Below are 15,883 nucleotides of genomic sequence, written 5' to 3'. Positions count from 1 at the left end.
AAGGCCCAACCCAATTAGGCTCAAATTTTCCTTTGATGATGTTAGTAGATTGTGTATTCTTCGAGTTTGCCTTTAGGACCAAATCTCCCACTTCGAAGTGTCACCCTTTGACCTTCTTATTATAAGAGTGACAGAGACGGTTTTGATATGCTTGCAAATGTGTCAGGGTTGTCTGACGTTTCTCATCTAACATCTCAAGCTAATGCAGCCTAGAGACTCTGTGCATCTCATCATCAACCAAATGTTGCAGGGAAACACGCAAAGAGGGAATTTACACTTTCAAGGGTAAAATGGCTTCCACACCATACACCAAGGAATAAGGTGTTGTGCTAGTAGGTGTGCGGATGGAAGTGCGATAAGCCCATAGTGCTGGATTCAACTGTACATGCCAATCTCAACTAGTGTCATTGACAACCTTTTTCAAGATCTTAATGATGGTTTTATTTGATGCTTCAGCTTGACTATTACTTTGTGGATAGTAAGGACTGGAGAAACGGTGTTGGATGTGAAACCTTTCATAGAGTTCCTTGACATCTTTATTTTTGAATGGATGGCCATTATCTGTGACTATTGCAAGGGGAACCCCATATCTGCATATGATATAATTCAATAGAAACTTTGAAATTTGAACACCAGTGATATAGGTCATAGGGATAGCCTCGATCCATTTTGTAAAGTATTCTGTGGCTGTGATGATGAATTTATGTCCATTTACAGATGTCAGGTGAATCTTGCCAATAAGATCCAATCCCCATTGAGAAAAGGGCCACAAAGATATGACAGAGTGAATTTTTTGAGCTGGCGCATGAATGTAATTTCCGTGTATTTGACATTTGTAGCATTTCTTGACAAAATCATGAGCATCCTTTTCCATGGTGGGCCAATAATATCCAGCATGAACCAACTTTTTAGCTAGACTCAGACCATTGAAATGGCCCCCACATATACCATCATGAATCTCATGTAAAGCCATTTGTGCCTCATCAAAATCCAAACACTTGAGGAGGGTGTGGTCAAAGGAACGACGGTAAAGGGTGTTTGTGATGATGACATATTTGGCAGTTTGGTGTATGAAGGCTCGACATTGGTTAGAGGAAAGGTTAGGTGGTAAGGTTTGGGATTTCAAATACCGATAGATGTCATTGTACCACGGGGAATTAGGACCAACAAGAACACACATCACATTTGTTGTCGAAATTTCAAAAGAAGGCACCAGCAACTATTCGACCAAAAATTCACATCTGTCCATATAGTGGGGCATATTTAACATGGAAGCAATAGTTGCCATAGCATTTGCTGACTTGTTTTGAATTCTTGGAACTTGACTGAAATGGATATCAGTAAATTTTGTCTTGAAGAAATCCACCATATGCTTGTAGGGAAGAATTTTTTCATCTTTTGTTTCATAGTCATCATTCACTTGATGGATGACTAACTGGGAATCTCCATAGACTTGCAAATGTGTAATGTTCCATTGGATTGCTATTCTGAGTCCTGTGACCAAAGCTTCGTATTCTGCAATATTATTGGTGCAATGGAAAGTGATCCTATATGACTTTGGGATAACATCTCCTTGAGGGGTGACAAACAATATACCTTCTCCTGAGCCATACTTTGTGTGAGATCCATCAAAGTATAATTGCCATTCCTTAGAAGAAGTAAGAGCAAATACTAATTCATTAGGGAAATCTGTCAACATTGGATGATCATCATGAATAGGTGCCTCTGCAAGTTGATCTGCTATGATTTGTCCTTTTATTTCCTTTCTCTCAATGTACTCAATATCAAACTCACTTAGGATCATAACCCACTTTTCCAGGCGACCTGTCAAAGCTGCCCTACTAAGCAAGTATTTCAAGGGATCAATTTTTGTAACTAGCAATGTCTGATGATTTAACATATAGTGTCAAAGCTTCTGTGTTGCAAATACCACTGCTAATCATGCCCGTTCAATAGTTGAATAATTCAGTTCTTAGCCCACTAGTGTCCGACTGATATAATAAATAGCCCGTTCTTTGCCTTTCTCATCTTGTTGGGCTAAGAGAGCTCCCAGTGTCGTTTCAGTTGTAGAGATATACAATATGAATGGCTTCCCTGCTATAGGAGGCATTAGAATAGGTGGCGACATCAAATAATCCTTGAGAGTTTGAAATACTGATTGACATTGCTCAGTCCATTTAAAAGTGACACCTTTATGCACTAAATGTTGGAAGGGATGACATTTGTCTGCCAAGTGAGCTATAAACCAACGGATTGATTGTAACTTCCCTTGCAGACTTCTTAGTTGACGGAGATTGGAAGGAGGAGGCATATCCATTATTGCTTTAACTTTTTCTGGGTCTACTTCTATGCCTCTGTGAGAAACAATGTACCCTAATAATTTGTCGGTTGTGACACCAAAGACACATTTCTTTAGGTTGAGTCTGAGCTTGTAGGTTTCCATTCGATCAAAGATTGGGCCAAGGATGGCTAGATGACTATCTCTTGTGACGGATTTGCATAATAGGTCATCAACATAGTCTTCCATCAAAGTATGCATAAAATCATGGAAAATTGTTGTCATAGCTCTTTTATATGTTACTCCAGCATTTTTAAGGCCAAAGGGCATCACATTCCAGTAGTAGGTACCCCAAGCACATTTGAATGCAGTCTTATGTTGATCTTCAGGAGCAATGCGAATTTGATTATATCTGGAAAAACCATCCATCAATGATAGCATCTCATATCCAGTAGTCATGTCAACTATGATGTCTATATTCGGCAGTGGAAAGTCATCTTTAGGGCATGCTTTATTGAGATCCCTAAAATCCGTACAGATTCTGATGCCCCCAGTTACTTTGCTAACTAGTACCAAATTTGAAATCCAATCTACATAATCAATTGGTCTGATAAAGCCCACATCTAATAAGTTTTTGAGTTCTACTTTGACTAAGAGAGCCACCTGGGAATGCATCTTTCTGAGTTTTTGTTTGACGGGCTTGGCATTTGGTTTTAATGGCAAGTGATGAAGGACTAATTCTGGATCAAGGCCGGGCATATCTACATAAGACCATGCAAAACTGATCTTCTTCTCGAGAAAGAAATTGACAAAATCTATCTTTTCTTGTTTTGATAGAGAAGCAGCGAAATGAATGACCTTAGGATTGTCAGGTGTACCCAAATTTATCTCTTCGGTCATTTCCACAAGCAATGCTGATTTATCCTAACTTGATGAGGGTATGTCCAATCTTCCACCTTTGGGTGCCTCAGAGAGGTTTTCACTCGCAGGTACGTCTTTTATTTTTACTTTTTCACGGTCAAAGAGTGCCTTATGGTTTTCACTCAAAGACCCATTCTTTTGATTTTTTACTTTTTCTTTTTCTTTGTCATTTTTATGACTAGAAGATGGAGTTGACTCCCCAAAATATGTTGTGGAATATAAATCAATAACAAACCCTGCCTTATGATCGCCTTGTGGTATGCCTTCCTGTAGTCCAAGGAATTCTGCAATGGCTTTGTCATTTTGAAAACAATCCAATTTGAGTGGTTCTTGTTGGTCATGTTGGATAAGTAGTGGATAGACAAGGGGAATGTCATCATTGGTTTCAAGGAGAGTTAGGGCTGAGATGGTAAGGATAAAAATGTCCATGGTATCACTGTCTAAACTACTCGTATCTGATTCAGAGCTTGGGTCCCAGAATGACTCTATCCAAGCATTAGGACACGTTTTGGGAGGGGGAGTTATTTCATGTTTGTCTTCCATGGGCAAATCATCAGGGTCAAGGAAAACATTTTCAAGGGCATAGGAGCTAGAAGAAAAGGAACTCCACTCCCATTCATTGGAATCAGTTTCAGGTTGGGTATCCTCAGGTGTTGTTTCATCATCAGAGTCACACCCCTTTCCACATGTGGTCACTTTGGTAGACGAGGTTCCAATTCGCAATGGTACAAAACCTAACCCTAAAATTGGATGTCGCATCTTAGGTATAATAGGTTCTAGTCTTCCTTTCTTGTCAGGGCCCAAACCACTGCAGCCATCATATCCCTTTTTCTGCATTATAGTAAACCCTTTTCCATACCACTCCACTGGCAATTTGACAGGTGGTGTATCAGTTTGATCCTTATAAAGCCAATCTGTTACATCATCATCCAAAGTTTCCTTGTTAAGTTCACCCCATTTTGTAAATGTAGTGGGGGGCTGATATTGAATGACTATCGTAGGTTCCTTTTGCAACAAATGTGGTTTGCCATGTGATTTTGGAGATATTGGTAAATTCCCAATGAGGGATGTTTGAGCCATTGAATACTCTCCGCATCCTTGGTCTTGTATCTTCAGTTTTCCTTTGACAACATCTAACAACTTATTAGGATCCACATAATTATGTGAGTGGGCCTCTCTATTGACTGGGACTTGTTGCTATAGGGAATCTTTTAGATTAGCACAAAATTGAAATGGATTATGATCTCCTGGAATTGTTATCTCAGTCCCATTGTAAGGATATTTTAAATACTGATGATAAGTTGATGGAACTGCTTTCATTGCATGGATCCATGGACGGCCAAGAATCATATTGTAAGGGAGAGCGAGGTCTAGGACCTGCAGGAAAGTGTTTTCTGTCACTGGACCTAGTCTGATAGGCAATGAAATTACCCCTTTAGATGGGCGCTCAGCATCATCATATGCTTTGATTGTTATTCTTCTGGAAGAATCAATGTCATTTTCTGTATAACCAAGACCAATGACTACTCTCAAGGTACAGATGTTAAGACATGCTCTGCCATCTATCAAGACTCGTCGAATCTTGCAATTTTGGACAAAGACTTCAAGATGTAAAGGATCATTATGAGGGAGCTTATCAGGGGAAATATCGTTATCAAAAAAGGCAATGTGTTGGGAAATAGCGAGATGTCCGATTCAGGCTTGAAACTGGTCAACATCAATGTCTGTTGGGATGGTGGACTCAGTTAAAGCTTTATCTAGGACTGTGCGATGCATAGGGGACATTTTCAAAAACTCAAGAATTGATATTTGTGCAGGTGTCTTTCCCAAATGATCTAGGAGATTATATTGACTCATAGGAGTTGATTTGGGAGGAATTGCAGGAGCTCCTTTTAGGACTATTTTGGATCGATGAGTGGTGACTGCATAAGAAGGACCTTGTCCCTTTATTCTTATGGTGGAAACATACTCATTTGATGCTCGAAAATAATTGATGACATTTTTATAACCAGTATTTGCATAATTAAGATTCGCTGTTTGGGTAGAGTTTGAAGAAGATGCTTTGCCCTTGTCATGATCAGGTAAAGGAGTTTTGAAAATTGCATGATCAGTGTTAGAGGTTGCCTTGGGTGGGTCTACCACAATTACTCCTTGATCTAACAAGTCTTGAATCTTATGTTTCAATTGAAAACACGATCCGGTTTTATGTGCTTTTGACCGATGGTATTCACAATATGCATTATCATTCCACCAATGTGGCTTTACCAATGGTTCTTCCTTGACATCTGGTAACTTGATAAAATTTGCTTGTATCAATTGTTTCATTACTGATTCAATAGGCTCTCCCAATGGCATAAACTGTCGAGGAGGCCCATCCCTTGATCTGAAAGGTTTTTGTTGTTGGTTTTGTTGCTGACCTTGTTGTTGATTATACTGTTGGTATTGTGGTTGTTGAATAACATTGCTTGCTTGTGTCTGATTTTGTTGCATAGCCGACATATTAGGAGCACTCAATTTCTTTATCGTGAACTTGGGTTGATTTGCATTCATTGCTCTTGCGTCGACAACTCCATCATTAGTGACATTCTTGTTTTTGTACCAAAATCTATTTTTGTCCCCTAAATTGTTTGTGTTGTCACTATCTTTGTTGAGCTTAATGAGTCCCTTAGCTACAAGAGAATTTTCAATGTTCATCCCTTTCTTAATGAGCTTCTCAATGGTACTAGGACTTTTTAGTTTGAGCTCATACATCATTTCTGGGACCAAATTTTGAATAAATAAGTTCACTTGTTTTTCTTCAGGTATATCAAGGGAAGAATGATTGTACAACCTTCGCCATCTTTGTAAGAAAGTCACTAATGGTTCACCTTTCTTTTTCTTTGTGTTGCATAAATCTGACATGGTCACTTCATTGTCAATGTTGAATGCAAAGTGGGATATAAACTTTTGAGCCAATTTCGGCCATGTCTTTATGTTCCCTGCAAATGCGAATACCAATCCATGGCTTGTCCTGTGAGAGTTTGTGCGAATAAGTGCATCAAATATGTTTCCTCATAGCTCACTTCAGTACATGCTGCAAAAAATGCTCGAATATGGTCTTTTGGATTGCCGTTCCCTTTATATTTCTCAAAATTAGGTGCCTCAAAATGCTTAGGAAAGGGAGGCATGTACAAGCTCTTATCAAATGGATTAGGACATAAATCTTGATCTGTGTATAATTTCTTTGTCCCTTTGGTTTGCAATGCATCGATTTGTCGTTGCAACTTCTCAAGCTATTGTGCAATTGTGTCAGATAGCGAAGATTTTGGAAGTTAATCATTCATTCTTGGGTGTACTCTTTGTCGATACATTGTGCTCTCCATTGGCTGTTGATGCTCTAAAATTGTTGTCTTTGGTGTCTCTAGCATATAAAGTTCTTGATACAGCTCTTGTTGCTATGGTTGTGCCATGCCTTGACATTGACCCTTTTGTTGTACTTCTTGTGATGGGATCATCATTTGTAGCCTTGGTTGATATTGCAATTGAGGTTGTTGTTGATATTGCATGGACATCAGTTGTGGTTGTGGTGTATGATAACTTGTTTTTCATGGCACATATTGAGGCACATGTTGTTGATGCTAACGAATCAGAATTTGCTGACTTTGTGCCAATTGTTGTTGTCCTGATGTAAATCCCATCATTTGCAAAAAACTTTGTTTGGAAGGTTTCTATTGTTTCTCCTTTAGATGGGGTATGGCACTTGCATTGACTTGTTGTGTTGTTTGTCCAATCCATTGTGGTGGTTGCAAGTTTGAATTGACTTGTAATGGTGCAGAAGACACTACAACTTGTTGTTGAATGCGATATTGTTGTTGTTGTGCATTGCTTGTTTGTGCATTCGATTGTGCCTTTTGTGCATTCCTCAATTGTTGCAACACTTGTTGTTGGTCCACACCACTATTTGTGTCTCTTTGTGTTGCCACTATCAAAGGATATATCACAATATTTTGCATAACGAGTACTTGAGTATTTGCCATACGTATTGAACTTGATGGGACATATGAACTTTGTTGCATTGTAGAATTGTTTTGAACATTTGTAAGATCAGGCATTCCAGTCGTAAAGTTTTCTTGCATCTTAGATTTGGATCCACTTTTAAGTATTCGAGGAATCACTTCTTATTGAGGGACATCTGTCAACATTTTTGTGGCCATCATTTGATCTTGTGTTAAAGGTGTTGCATTAAACAATGGATTGTTTATTGTTTTGAATGTTGACTTTTGTGGAATAGTCACTGTCAAAGTTTGTGAAGCACGCTTACTCAACAATGTGTGTTGAGGTTCTTGTTGCACATTTTCTTCATTTGGATGTGGAGAGAAACTTAACATATCACCGCCTTGTTGTTTTTCCATATTAGTTTGCTCATTTGAGGAGGTCACATTACTCATCATATCAAGATATTTTTGTGGAAACATCTTAAAGACCTTGTTCAAGAATTTATCCATCTTTTTTGTCAACTTCGGATCTTTAAGGAGCATATCAACATCACCGGAAGCATCAAAATCTGATGAAGAATCTGGTAAAACATTTGGATTTATTTCTTGTTGAATGCCTTGATCTGAACCAAATCCTTGTGAAAGAATTTGTTCCTCATGTAATGTTTGAGTTTGAATTTCATGTTGCAGTTCACTTGATTCCAGTCAAAAGGTGCATTTTCCCTTGGCGTTGGTGGAACACTCCCATATCCCAGTTTCATGCCTACAAACACTGGCTCATATAATGGAGGTGGTCCAAGTTGAACCATTCCATATTGTGGTAATGATGTGTTTGATGAACCTTCAATTTGTAATGTTTGACTAGGTTGAAACTATGAGTTTGATACGTTGTCAATGGGTTGATATGTTGGTTTGCCCATCTTCTTAGATTTTGACCTTGTTTCAACAGGCATGTCACTATGCAAATGCAATATTTTTGGGATTTTTTTAATTTTAAAAGGATGATGTATGATATGCAAATAAATGCAACCTAAATAGATGAAAATGCAATCTATGGCAAGAATGCAACCTATGCTTTTGTTGTTTTTCAAGATTTGGACAAACTTTTTGGAATGCAAACCTAAAGACTCAACCTTGGGAAGCTGAAATGAAGCCAAGACCTTAAAGGACAAAGGACCAAATGACAATAGGACAAATTGACAATGTCTCACCTATATGCTTGGATACTAAGATAGGTTTGACAAAAATGATATTAATGAAAGGACAAATTTTAGACAAGGTCAAGACTCCTTAACAACAACTTAGGGTATCATCCAAAGTTTTGATTTTTCAAGTTTGACAAACCAAATTTTTGAGACTAAATGCAAGAAGGAAATGATTATGACAATGACTTAGGATATGACATGAAAATGATCTAAGGATATGATATGACAAGATGAAGCCAAGACAGATGACAATACAATGATAAGGATATGCGAAGACCAATGACTTGGAATATGCAAAATGCAGCCTAGGCAAGACCTAATTTTAGCATGACAAGGATAATGCACGAATGTCACCTAAATGGAAATCTAGCTTGGATATGACAATGAAATGCAAACTTAAGGAAATGATTTTGAACCTAAGTGCAAAATGAGGACACTTGGAATGAAAAGGACTAAAATGAAGGGAGATGACAATATGCCCTAGGACCTAAGTTGGACTATGCAAAACCTAGCCTAAAGTGACATGAATTTTGAAACAAAGATATTCAATGTTCTGACAAGCCATGTTCAAATGTTGGATGAATACTTGGACAAATTTGGACTTTTGTTTGGATTTTGTTTTGAATTGAAGTTTGTTGATTTTGAAAACCCAAGTTGATTATGAGCACTTTTGAAAGTTTGTTTTTGATTTAACTTTTGACAATCATGGAAGACAAAATGTTTGTTTGACTTTGACTCAAGACAATCAAGAACATTCACAACAAATCCTATGGTTGGCAAGGGAAATATCTGTTGAATCCTCTAACCATAAAATACAACACTCAACCGGATAGCTAGACACTTGGTAGCACTGGCTCCCCCTTATATTGCACTCACTTCTTGGGCATACCAAGCTTCGAGTTCAAGGGGCATCACTTCCCAAGAACTTGCTATCTCTAACTGAGGAGTACATGAGAGGTGTATTTGGCATGTGCGTATCACAACGCCTGAGCCAACAGATAGAAGGATTTTGGCATCTAAAAACAAGAGATTCTAGTAAGGGCATCCATTTGGGTGGGTATTGATCCGGTGAATAAATCATCGCAATACCATTCTAGCACCCATTGTTTACAACTTTCATTGCATCCACAGTTATTTAGAGTGGTTTGGAAGAGCTTGGCTTTAGCCCATCACCACTTTGGGTTGTTCCCTCTCACCAATGCCTGTGTGAAGTGCTAGGCAAATCGGGAGGCAGGCCCAGTTCTAAGGGTTAAAACATGCAATCAAATTAAAAACAGACAAAGCATGCATGGTTTTCATTAACCTTTAAGAAATGAAATGTGCAACTACTTTAAAAATCGCAAGCAAGATGTTTTAATGAGAGCCTTTGACCACATCCTACATAAGATTCGTTAGTAGTTACATTTTTAGTCTTCGTCACACGTAACGCCAAGATGTTGCACAAAGAATTAGCGCCAAAGAAAAATTAGAATGCAAGAAATAGAATGAAAACAAACAAATTTGCAAGTAAAAACAACTGATTTCACATCTATTTCTGGCCTTGCACAGGTGCAAAATGCCTCAACACAAGCACAGAACCAATCAACACAGGCGCATAAAACTTCAACATAGGTGCAGAAAAGTCAAACACAGGTGTAGAAAACTCAAACACAAGCGCAAAAAACGTCAACACAGGCCTAAAAGTGTCTAGAAAGCTCCGAGTCACCCTGTTTCTTGAGTTTTTCACCTGCAAATAGCTCAAAAGCACTCAAAACATGGTTAAGGGGTTAGTTCACGTTGGGTTCACAAGAAATGTAGATTAGGAAATTGAAAATCATCAAAACAATAGCAATTAGGACAACCACAAAACCTAAAGCTACTATGAAAGCAATCCCAATCCAATCAATGAAGACATAAAGACAAGATATTCAAATCAAATGAAATTGAAACAAACCGACGCAGATATCTCCTTCATGTGGCTCCATTGTTCTACTTTCACCTTCAAATTTGATGTGGATCTCACCTACAAGTGCAAAATGCAAGTGGAAAGCATGATGTTGAGAGATGAAATTCGCAGTAAAAGGTTACTCGAAAATGTGATTGATCTCCTTTCATTGAAGAAAATCATCCAATTTATAGACAAATTGGAGAGAGGACAAGATTAGCATGAAGAGATTTGAAAGGAAATTCAAATCAAGAATGGCAAAATTATGACAAATGTATGACAATTTCTGTGCAAGGTGTATGACAAATTATGGCAGATTATGACAAGTTGCTATTCCCGTGACAAAAGGGAAGAGAGAAAATAGCCTCCATGATTGCAACAAATGGAAGCATAAACATAGGAGAAAATGAGGGAATGAAATTAGGGGAAATATTAGAAAAATTAAAGAAAATAGGAGAAATAGAAATTAGGTGAATTAATTAATAGGTTTTCATCCATTAATTAATTCATGAAAGAGACCTAGGACTAAATAAATAGATTTATTTAACCCACAAAGAAGAAGAAAAGGACTAAATGAACAAATCATAAAACCCTAGTGATAAGAGGACAAGGAATTAGGTCAAGACAATAAGAAATTAATGTAGCTTCGATCATGATTCTAATTGACAAAGGACCAATGTTGATAAATGATTGAGATTGGTTGACAAAAATCAATGACAAATTGACCAAGATTGACAAGGAGATCAAATTGATAGGCACCAATTGATGAGGAACAATGACTAATCGATTCAAATTGACATGATTGAAAAGGACAAGGATCGATGATGAATCGATCGCAAAATGACAAGATTGACAAGGACAAAGATCGATGACGAATCGATCACAAAATGATAAGATTGACAAGTTGATAATCGCAAATGATTACTAACAAGCTAAAGTTGATTGAAAGATTGACAAGAGGACAAAACCCTAATTCTATCATCGATTAGGATTGACGATGTCCAAAATGATGATAAATGAGCACGCACCATGATGCGACAGGATAAGATCAACCAAAATCATGACTGAAGATTTCTATCGACAAGACCTAATTCAAAAGCAAGAAAAATGAGGAATGCAGAAGAAGGACTCGATGCTCGCAAATGATAAAGACCAAGTGCACAACATAAAAGAAATGTTAATGCGACGCAAGAACCCTAAAATAAGGCAATGCGCCAATGTTAAAGTATGACTCCATAAGCATTGACCATTTTTAGAGGTCTACAGGTATACCCGCCTGAACTTTGGATAAGTTCAAAATGTAGAAGGTTCTTGAAACCTTGTCATATGTTTCTCTGAGGTTCTTTTTCTTCGATCTCTTTATTTGCAGACAGAGTTATTATATTTCTTTATAAGGGATAAGAAGGGAATCAAAGTTTGAGAACACCAGAAGGACACAGTGCTAATGTATGTAGAAGTAAGCCTTACAATAATTTTCCTTATTTTCTAAACGATAAGCCTAGACCCAATAGATTCAATGGTAATTGTTATGCATGCAACAAGTTTGGGCATATAGAATTTGAATGCAGATCTGTCATGCACAACACCGAAAGGTATCCTCAAAGGAGTCAAGGAGTTTTTTTTCTGAATCCTCTAGGAACCGGAACCCAAACCAGTTTAATACCTATAATCATTAGTCAGGAAGGAGTGGCTATCAAGCAGCAACCGGATGGAGTGCAACCTGTTTGATCTATCATTGTAGTGGTCACACTACTGCAACATGCAAAAGGAAGAATGGAAACATGAATAATGGACCTTGGAGATCATGTGGAATGATTTGCTATCATTGCAACAAACCAAGTAATACAACAAGATTTTGTAGAATGAAAAAGAATATATCAGTACCAGTCACTCCGGAAGGAGATTGATATTGAAATTGTTCAAGTGGATATGAAGAAAACCTGGAAGAAGAAATCAGAAGAAGTGATTCAAGAAGGATCGGTTTCTGCACCTAGTGTGGAAGTCACTGAACCAGCAAACTAAGCATCAGAAAAGCTTAGGGGGAGAAAATGGTGAAATGTTTAGAATCCCCGGTTTACACCGGTAAAAGACCTTAACCGGTATGTGATACCTGTAAACTGGCAGAAGACCGAAAATGGTAAAAGGCAAATTAGGGTTTACACCCTAATAGTGGAGCATGTATTATGGTAGGTGAAGAACTTGTTTAAAAGGATTTTTCAAGTCATTTTTCACTTATTAGTTCTTGAGCGAAGAAGTTTTTAAGTGCTGAGCAACGAAAAGCGATTTAGATTGCGATTCGAAAATTTTTCAAAACCTTGAAGAAGAATCAAAAGCTAATATCAATCAGTCAAGTGTAGAACACAAAGCGATATTTCAGCAACCAAAGGAGTGTATGGCGAAGTGTAATTTGCAAGACCTAAATTTTGATTTATGAAGGTATTTTTCAAATTTCTCTATTTATCGTGGCTTCCGCATCACACTCTAGTTCTAGTGCACCCATTGATTTAGTAGACTTCATCCAACAGAAGGCAAAATATAATGCCCTATCTCAAATACCCATTAGTGTTATAGTGGAGGAAGGTATTTTAGACTATATTGATTATAAAATTTCAGACCTAGGATCTCTGATGATCCATTCTTAGTTAATCTTATTCTGCAGAAAGGACAAGAAGATCAAACCAGAATTCAATGTATTGGAAAAGAAGAAGCTTCACAATGCAGTCTATTTCCTTGAAGAGTTTTTTAGATGATCACATCCGCATCATTCTGAGCAGAGTGCACAGTGATAAAATGTACTTAGAGTGGACGCATGACATCACATCGGAATAAATTCATGTCATCACCAATTTCTATAATGTCGATGAAGTGCCATCCCTAAGAAAGATCAGCAAGATGGAAATGACCAAGCTCACTAGTTCTGTGAGCAACCAATGGGGAATGACCATCAATCCCATCAAGTACGATTTGGACAAATATGCCTACATGGTAATAGGTTACCGGATATTTTATGCTAGCAGGATCAACTCTGTCTCTGCTACAGTGGTAAATGCTTCCTATAGGATGATCATGGAAGATGCATCATTTGATTTATGTACCTGTATGCAAAGGCAACTTCTAGTGAACCTGAAGTCTATTAAATAGGACAATACCTTGAGATTTAAGTCTCAACAACTATTGGTTGGGTTGTTCTTCTACTTCCAAGGTTACTTCCTAGGAGTTGGAGATATTTAGTGGTCTACCGACCAACCAGTTACAAAGAAAATCAAGGAAAGCCTTCAAGCAGTTGGAACTAGTTATCTAGAAGTTCTAAACAAATACTTTGATTAGTTCAGATGCAAAATGAGCTAAAGAGTGAGAATATTAGGTGATATTGTCAAGAAATATGAAGATAACATACGCTTCACCATCAAAGTTGATGAGTGCATAATGGAGGTGGTTGAGCCTAGATAGAAAGAAGTGGAACCCATGGGATATGAGGTAATGTATGACATGCTAGATGGGTATGCCTCTACCCTACTCACCATGCCCCTTGATCCAAAGGTAAAGAGAGCCAACATCTATTTGGAAAGGGTTACACCAGTTGAAGAACCGTCAGTAAAGAAGGGAAAGGCAGTGCCTTCAGTATCGACACTGGTTACTGCAGTAAGTCCCAAAGTGACCAAGCAGTCACCAACAAAGAAGAAACTAGAAGCTACACCCACCAAATTCTTTGAGAGAAAGCAAAAGACAAAAGACAACACACCAGACTTAGAGGACACTGTGTCTGAAGAACAACCTAAGAAGACTAGGAAAACAAGGAAAAAGACAAAGAATGAACCGACGATAAATATTGATATTTCCTCCTACAAACCTTTGACACATTGTAAAAGAACTATTAAGAATATTAGAAGAAAAGTGCTTGGTGATTTGAAAGAGTGCTTTTATGATTTTAATGATGATGAAAAGGAAGAAGTTGGACAAGAAGTCATTAATTATTTAGGTATTAATGACTGGTGGCCATCAAAAATTAAATCTGAGATACCTGATTCTTTATATAATTCTTTAGATAACAAATGTCGTATTTCCATAGAGAAGGAATAGGAAATAAGAGAGGAAGTATTTGCACAATACTTTCCTAATGTGCCTAAATGAACTTTATGAAGTGGTGGAAAGATATAAGGGCCTCTTCATCATGAGAAGAAGGAGACTTCTATTGCTAGAAGGAAAAGTCCTGGAAGTGGTAAAATATACCCACTCCCTTGCTCAATCTGCTCTAAAGTTTCACCAAGTGGCAGAAGCCAATAGGAAAGCTAAGCAAGAACCATAAATCAATCAACTGGATGAAGCGTATGACAGTGAAATCAATCAAATGGAACCCATCGATGTTGACGCCTTGAATGGTGAAGATATTACTCTAGGTACATCAACAAAAGTGGCAAGATAAGAAAAACAAGCAAAGGAAGAGAAGAAGCAATAGGAAGAAGAAAAGAGGAAACAGGAAGAGGATAAGAGAAAAGAAGAGGAGAATAATAGACAAGAGGAAGAGAAGAAGAAGAAGGAAGCAGAAAAGAAAGAAGAAGAGAAATGGAAGGAAGAAGAAAAGAAATAGGAAAAGGAGAAGAAAAAGGATGACGAGAAAAGAAAGGAAGAGGAGAAGCAGAAACAAGAAGAGGAGAAGAAAAAGGAAGAGGAGAAGAAGAAAAAGGTTGAAGACAAAGAGAAGTGGAAAGAAGAGGAGAAGAAGGAAGAAGGGAAAAGGAAGATAGAGGAAGCCAAGAAAAAGAAGGCAGAAGAGGATAAGCTAAGGAATAAAGAGAAGGAGGGAGTGGAACAAAGCACTCAAGTGGAGACCCCAAAGGCAACCGATAGTCAAGCCAAACTGGATGACATTACCAGTCCCATTGACCTCCAATCTGCAAATGAATCGGAGTTGTTGCAAAGCATTAAGCTTGCTCAAGAATACCTAGAGGTGACAAGGAGGAAGAAGGAGCAAGATGCAATCCAAGCTACGATGGACACTCTTATCGGTTTGATACCTAGTACCAACCTCCCTAGTACCGATTCCTCTTTGGCCCAACTGAAACTCTTATGCATAGTTGTGGAGGACTAGGTACAAAGCCTGGAAGAGGTTGCTGAAGTGAATGCCAAGAAGGAGCATCAAAAGGCTTTGAACACTGCCTTGATGAAAAAGTTACATGAGCTTCAGTCTGATCTGCAGAAGGCACATAAGGACATCAAAGATGCAATGGATGAGGGGAAATTACTACTTAGTAAGATATGTAAACCCCATCTATTATGTGATGATGTGCTTGCTCAGAAAGACAAACTGCAAACTGATTTGCAAAAATTCATAAGTACCTTCAAGATTCCATATGATTCCTTTACCGCTTATGGGCAAACCATTCACCAATTTCAACTTTAGGTTGCAAGAATTGATTTGGAAATCAGCAACTGGACCAGGGATTTGTAGGAACTACATCTGGTTCTACTACCAAGACTGCAAATACTTCATAAATGCTATCTCAATCTGGATGCCTTGACGGTTACTCAAGAGATGAGTACCTTGGATGCCATGGAGGAACAAGTATACCAGATAAAAATA

The sequence above is a fragment of the Cryptomeria japonica genome, chromosome 10 (assembly GCF_030272615.1).
Source record: "Cryptomeria japonica chromosome 10, Sugi_1.0, whole genome shotgun sequence".
NCBI classification, from domain to species: Eukaryota; Viridiplantae; Streptophyta; class Pinopsida; order Cupressales; family Cupressaceae; genus Cryptomeria; species Cryptomeria japonica.
This window is presented reverse-complemented; position numbering follows the sequence as displayed.